Source organism: Calliopsis andreniformis, unplaced genomic scaffold (assembly GCF_051401765.1).
Source record: "Calliopsis andreniformis isolate RMS-2024a unplaced genomic scaffold, iyCalAndr_principal scaffold0091, whole genome shotgun sequence".
NCBI lineage: Eukaryota > Metazoa > Arthropoda > Insecta > Hymenoptera > Andrenidae > Calliopsis > Calliopsis andreniformis.
Genome location: NW_027480500.1, coordinates 267,553 through 274,984, shown reverse-complemented (window position 1 = coordinate 274,984; position 7,432 = coordinate 267,553).

Below are 7,432 nucleotides of genomic sequence, written 5' to 3'. Positions count from 1 at the left end.
AATACTGAATCGTCAATCCTCAGTCCTCGATCCTCAATCCTCAATCCTTAATCCTCAATCTTCAATCCTCAATAATTAATCTCCAATCCTAGATCCTCAATCCCCAATATTCAATCCTTAATCCTGTATCACCAATCCTCAATCCCGAGTCCTCAATCTTCAATCCACAATGCTCAATCCCCAATCCTCAATCCTCAGTCCTCAATCCTCAATCCTCAATCCTCAAACCTCAATCCTCAACCGTCAGTCCTCGTCCTCAATCCTCAACCCTCAATCATCAATCCTCAATCTTCAATCCTCAATACTCAATATTCAATCCTCAATCCTCAATCCTCAATCCTCAATCTTCAATCCTCAATCCTCAATCCTCAATCCTCAATCCACATTCTTCAATCCTCAATACCCGATCCTCAATCTACAATACTCAATCCTCAATCCTCTATTGTCAATCCTCAATCCTCAGTCCTCAGTCCTCAAACCTCAAACCTCAATCCTCAACCTTCAGCCCTCATCCTCAATCCTCAATCCTCAAACCTCAATCCTCAATCTTCAATCCTCAATACTCAATCTTCAATAATCAATCCTGAATCCTCAATCCTCAATCCTCAATCCTCAATCCTCAATCTTCAATCGTCAATACTCAAACTGCAATCCTCAATCCTCGGTCCTCACTCCTCAATCCTCATTCTTCAATCCTCAATACCGAATCCTCAATCTTCAATCGTCAATCCTCAATCCTCAATCCTCAATCCTCAGACTTCCAACAGCAATACTCAACCCTCAGTCCTCGTCCTCAATCCACAACCCTCAATCCTCAATCCTCAATCTTCAATCATTAATATTCAATCTTCAATCTTCAATCCTCAATCCTCAATCCTCAACCCTCAATCCTCAACGTTCAATCCTCGTTACCCAATCCTCTGTCTTCCACCCTCAATCCTCAATACTCAATACTCAATCCTCAATACTCAGTCCTCAATCCTCAATCTTCAATCCTCAATACCCAATCTTCAATCCTCAATCCTCAATCCTTAATCCACAATCTTCTATCCTCAATACTGAATCTTCAATCCTCAATCCTCAATCCTCAATCCTCAATCCTCATTCTTCAACCCTCAACACCCAATCCTCAATCTTCAATCCTCAATGTTCAATCCGCAATACCCAAACCTCAATCTTCAATCCTCAACCCTCAATCCTCAATCCTCAATCCTCAATCCTCAATCTTCAATCGTCAATACTCAATCTTCAATCCTCAATTCTCAATCCTCAATCCTCACTCCACATTCCTCAATCCTCAACACCCAATCCTCAATCGTCAATCCTCAAACCTCAATCCTCAATCCAAAGTCCTCAAACCTCAATCCTGATTCCCCGATACTGAATCCTCAATCTTCAGCCCTCAGTCCTCTACAATCAGTTGTCAATCCTCAATCCTCAATAGAATATCATCAATTCACAGTTTTCATTACTCAATACTCAATCTGCAATCTTCAAATCTCTGTCCACAAACATCAATTCTCATCACTCAGCCCTCAACACTCAGTCCCCTACCGTCAATATTCAATCCTCAATCCTCAATCCTCAATCCACAATCCTCAACATTCAATCCTCAATACTCAATCTTCAATGATCATTCCTCAATCCTCAATCCTCAATTCTCAATCCTCAATCGTCAATCTTCAATCCTCAATACTCAATCTTCAATCGTCAATCCTCAATGTTCAACCATCAATACCCAATCCTCAGTCTTCAATCATCAATCCTCAATCCTCAATCCTCCATCCTCAATACTCAGTCCTCAATCCTCAATCTTCTATCCTCAATACTCAATCTTCAATCCTCAATCGTCAATCCTCAACCCTCATCCTTCAATCCTCAATACTGAATCTTCAATCCTCAATCCTCAATCCTCAATCCTCAATCCTCAATCCTCAATCCTCAATCCTCATTCTTCTATACTCAACACCCAATCCTCAATCTTCAATCCTCTATGTTCAATCCGCAATACCCAATCCTCAATCTTCAACCCTCAACCCTCATTCCTCAATCCTCAATCCTCAGTCTTCAATCTTCAATCCTCAATAGTCAATCTTCAATCCTCAATCCTCAATAATCAATCCTCAATCCACAATCTTCAATCCTCAACACCCAATACTCAATGTTCAATCCTCAATCCTCAGTCCTCAATTCTCAATCCTCAATCCTCAATCCTCAGACCTCAAACATCAATACTCAACCCTCAGTCCTCGTCCTCAATCCACAACCCTCAATCCTCGATCCTCAATCTTCAATTATCAATATTCAATCTTCAATCCTCAATCCTCAATCCTCAATACTCAATCCACAATCCTCAATTCTCAATCGCCAATGCTCAATACTCAATCGTCAATCCTCAATCCCCAATCCTCAATCTTCAATCCTCAATCCTCAATCCTCAATCCTCAATCCTCAATCTTCAATCCTCAATACTCAATCTTCAATCCTCAGTCCTCAATCCTCAATCCTCAATCCTCAATCCTCAATCCTCAATCTTCAATCCTCAATACTCAAACTGCAATCCTCAATCCTCAATCCTCAGTCCTCAATCCTCAATCCTCAATACTCAAACTGCAATCCTCAATCCTCAGTCCTCACTCCTCAATCCTCATTCTTCAATCCTCAGTACTCAATCTTCAATACTCAATCCTCAATCCTCAATCCTCAATCCTCAATCCTCAATCCTCAATCCTCAATCTTCAATCATCAGTACTCAATCTTCAATACTCAATCCTCAATCCTCAATCCTCAATCCTCAATCCTCAATCCTCAATCTTCAATCCTCAATACTCAAACTGCAATCCTCAATCCTCAGTCCTCACTACTCAATTCTCATTCTTCAATCCTCAATACCGAATACTCAATCTTCAATCCTCAATTCACAATCCTCAATTTTCAATCAACAATCCTCAATCCTCAGACTTCAAACACCAATACTCAACCCTCAGTCCTCGTCCTCAATCCGCAACCCTCAATCCTCAATCTTCAATCTTCAATCATCAATATTCAATCTTCAATCCTCAATCCTCAATCCTCAATACTCAATCCACAATCCTCAATTCTCAATCGTCAATGCTCAATACTCAATCGTCAATCCTCAATCCCCAATCCTCAATCTTCAATCCTCAATCCTCAATCCTTAATCCTCAATCCTCAGTCCTCAATCTTCAATCCTCAATACTCAATCTTCAATCCTCAGTCCTCAATCCTCAATCCTCAATCCTCATTCCTCAATCCTCAATCTTCAATCCTCAATACTCAAACTGCAATCCTCAATCCTCAGTCCCCACTCCTCAATCCTCATTCTTCAATCCTCAATACCGAATCCTCAATCTTCAATCCTCAACCCTCAATCCTCAATTCTCAATCCTCAATCCTCAATCCTCAGACTTCAAACTCAAATACTCAACCCTCAGTCCTCGTCCTCAATCCACAACCCTCAATCCTCAATCCGCAATCTTCAATCATTAATATTCAATCTTCAATCTTCAATCCTCAATCCTCAATCCTCAACCCTCAATCCTCAACGTTCAATCCTCAATACCCAATCCTCAGTCTTCCATCCTCAATCCTCAATACTCAATGCTCAATCCTCAATACTCAGTCCTCAATCCACAATCTTCAATCCTGAGTCCTCAAACCTCAATCCTGAATCCTCAATCCTGAATCCTCAATCTTCAGCCCTCGGTCCTCTACAATCAGTTGTCAATCCTCAATCCTCAATAGAATATCATCAATTCACAGTTTTCATTACTCAATACTCAATCAGCAATCTTCAAATCTCTATCCACAAACATCAATTCTCATCACTCAACCCTAAACACTCAGTCCCCAGTCCTCAATATTCAATCCTCAATCCTCAATCCTCAATTCTCAATCCTCAATCCTCAATCCTCAGACTTCAAACACAAATACTCAACCCTCAGTCCTCGCCCTCAATCCACAACCCTCAATCCTCAATACGCAATCTTCAATCATTAATATTGAATTTTCAATCTTCAATCCTCAATCCTCAGTACTCAAACCTCAATCCTCAATCCTCAATCCCCCAGTGATCAATCCTCCATCGTCAATACTGAATCGTCAATCCTCAGTCCTCGATCCTCAATCCTCAATCCTTAATCCTCAATCTTCAATCCTCAATAATTAATCTCCAATCCTAGATCCTCAATCCCCAATATTCAATCCTTAATCCTGTATCACCAATCCTCAATCCCGAGTCCTCAATCTTCAATCCACAATGCTCAATCCTCAATCCTCAATCCTCAGTCCTCAATCCTCAATCCTCAATCCTCAAACCTCAATCCTCAACCGTCAGTCCTCGTCCTCAATCCTCAACCCTCAATCATCAATCCTCAATCTTCAATCCTCAATACTCAATATTCAATCCTCAATCCTCAATCCTCAATCCTCAATCTTCAATCCTCAATCCTCAATCCTCAATCCTCAATCCACATTCTTCAATCCTCAATACCCGATCCTCAATCTACAATACTCAATCCTCAATCCTCTATTGTCAATCCTCAATCCTCAGTCCTCAGTCCTCAAACCTCAAACCTCAATCCTCAACCTTCAGCCCTCATCCTCAATCCTCAATCCTCAAACCTCAATCCTCAATCTTCAATCCTCAATACTCAATCTTCAATAATCAATACTGAATCCTCAATCCTCAATCCTCAATCCTCAATCCTCAATCTTCAATCCTCAATACTCAAACTGCAATCCTCAATCCTCAGTCCTCACTCCTCAATCCTCATTCTTCAATCCTCAATACCGAATCCTCAATCTTCAATCGTCAATCCTCAATCCTCAATCCTCAAACCTCAGACTTCCAACAGCAATACTCAACCCTCAGTCCTCGTCCTCAATCCACAACGCTCAATCCTCAATCCTCAATCTTCAATCATTAATATTCAATCTTCAATCTTCAATCCTCAATCCTCAATCCTCAACCCTCAATCCTCAACGTTCAATCCTCGTTACCCAATCCTGTGTCTTCCACCCTCAATCCTGAATACTCAATACTCAATCCTCAATACTCAGTCCTCAATCCTCAATCTTCAATCCTCAATACCCAATCTTCAATCCTCAATCCTCAATCCTTAATCCACAATCTTCAATCCTCAATACTGAATCTTCAATCCTCAATCCTCAATCCTCAATCCTCAATCCTCATTCTTCAACCCTCAACACCCAATCCTCAATCTTCAATCCTCAATGTTCAATCCGCAATACCCAATCCTCAATCTTCAATCCTCAACCCTCAATCCTCAATCCTCAATCCTCAATCCTCAATCTTCAATCGTCAATACTCAATCTTCAATCCTCAATTCTCAATGCTCAATCCTCACTCCACATTCCTCAATCCTCAACACCCAATCCTCAATCTTCAATCCTCAATCCTCAGACCTCAATTCTCAATCCACAACCCTCAATCCTCAATACGCAATCTTCAATCATTAATATTGAATTTTCAATCTTCAATCCTCAATCCTCAGTACTCAAACCTCAATGCTCAATCCTCAATCCCCCAGTGATCAATCCTCCATCGTCAATACTGAATCGTCAATCCTCAGTCCTCGATCCTCAATCCTCAATCCTTAATCCTCAATCTTCAATCCTCAATAATTAATCTCCAATCCTAGATCCTCAATCCCCAATATTCAATCCTTAATCCTGTATCACCAATCCTCAATCCCGAGTCCTCAATCTTCAATCCACAATGCTCAATCCTCAATCCTCAATCCTCAGTCCTCAATCCTCAATCCTCAATCCTCAAACCTCAATCCTCAACCGTCAGTCCTCGTCCTCAATCCTCAACCCTCAATCATCAATCCTCAATCTTCAATCCTCAATACTCAATATTCAATCCTCAATCCTCAATCCTCAATCCTCAATCTTCAATCCTCAATCCTCAATCCTCAATCCTCAATCCACATTCTTCAATCCTCAATACCCGATCCTCAATCTACAATACTCAATCCTCAATCCTCTATTGTCAATCCTCAATCCTCAGTCCTCAGTCCTCAAACCTCAAACCTCAATCCTCAACCTTCAGCCCTCATCCTCAATCCTCAATCCTCAAACCTCAATCCTCAATCTTCAATCGTCAATACTCAATCTTCAATAATCAATACTGAATCCTCAATCCTCAATCCTCAATCCTCAATCCTCAATCTTCAATCCTCAATACTCAAACTGCAATCCTCAATCCTCAGTCCTCACTCCTCAATCCTCATTCTTCAATCCTCAATACCGAATCCTCAATCTTCAATCGTCAATCCTCAATCCTCAATCCTCAAACCTCAGACTTCCAACAGCAATACTCAACCCTCAGTCCTCGTCCTCAATCCACAACCCTCAATCCTCAATCCTCAATCTTCAATCATTAATATTCAATCCTCAATCCTCAATCCTCAATCCTCAATCCTCATTCTTCAACCCTCAACACCCAATCCTCAATCTTCAATCCTCAATGTTCAATCCGCAATACCCAATCCTCAATCTTCAATCCTCAACCCTCAATCCTCAATCCTCAATCCTCAATCCTCAATCTTCAATCGTCAATACTCAATCTTCAATCCTCAATTCTCAATCCTCAATCCTCACTCCACATTCCTCAATCCTCAACACCCAATCCTCAATCTTCAATCCTCAATCCTCAGACCTCAATTCTCAATCCTCAATCCTCAATCCTCAATCATCAGACCTCAAACATCAATACTCAACCCTCAGTCCTCGTCCTCAATCCACAACCCTCAATCCTCAACACCCAATCCTCAATCTTCAATCCTCAATCCTCAGTCCTCAATTCTCGATCCTCAATACTCAATCCACAGTCCTCAATGTTCAATCCTCAATACCCAAACCTCAATCTTCAATCCTCAATCCTCAATCCTCAATCCTCAATCCTCAATCCTCAGTCCTCAATCCTCAATCTTCAATCCTCAATACCCAATCTTCAACCCTCAATCGTCAATCCTCAATCCTCAATCTTCAATCCTCAATACTGAATCATCAATCCTCAATCATCAATCCGCAATCCTCAATCCTCAATCCTCATTCTTCTATCCTCAACACCCAATCCTCAACCTTCAATCCTCAATCCTCAGTCCTCAAACCTCAATCCTGAATCCTCAAACCTGAATCCTCAGCCTTCAGACCTCAGTCCTCAACAATCAGTTGTCAGTCCTCAATCCTCAATAGAATATCCTCAATTCACAGGTTTCAATACTCAATACTCAACCTGAAATCTTCAAATCTCTATCCACAATCATGAATTCTCATCACTCAACCTTCAACACTCAGTCCCCAATCCTCAATCTTCAATCCTCTATCCTCAATCCTCAACCCTCAATCGCCAATCTCCAATCCTGAATACTCAATCTTCAAT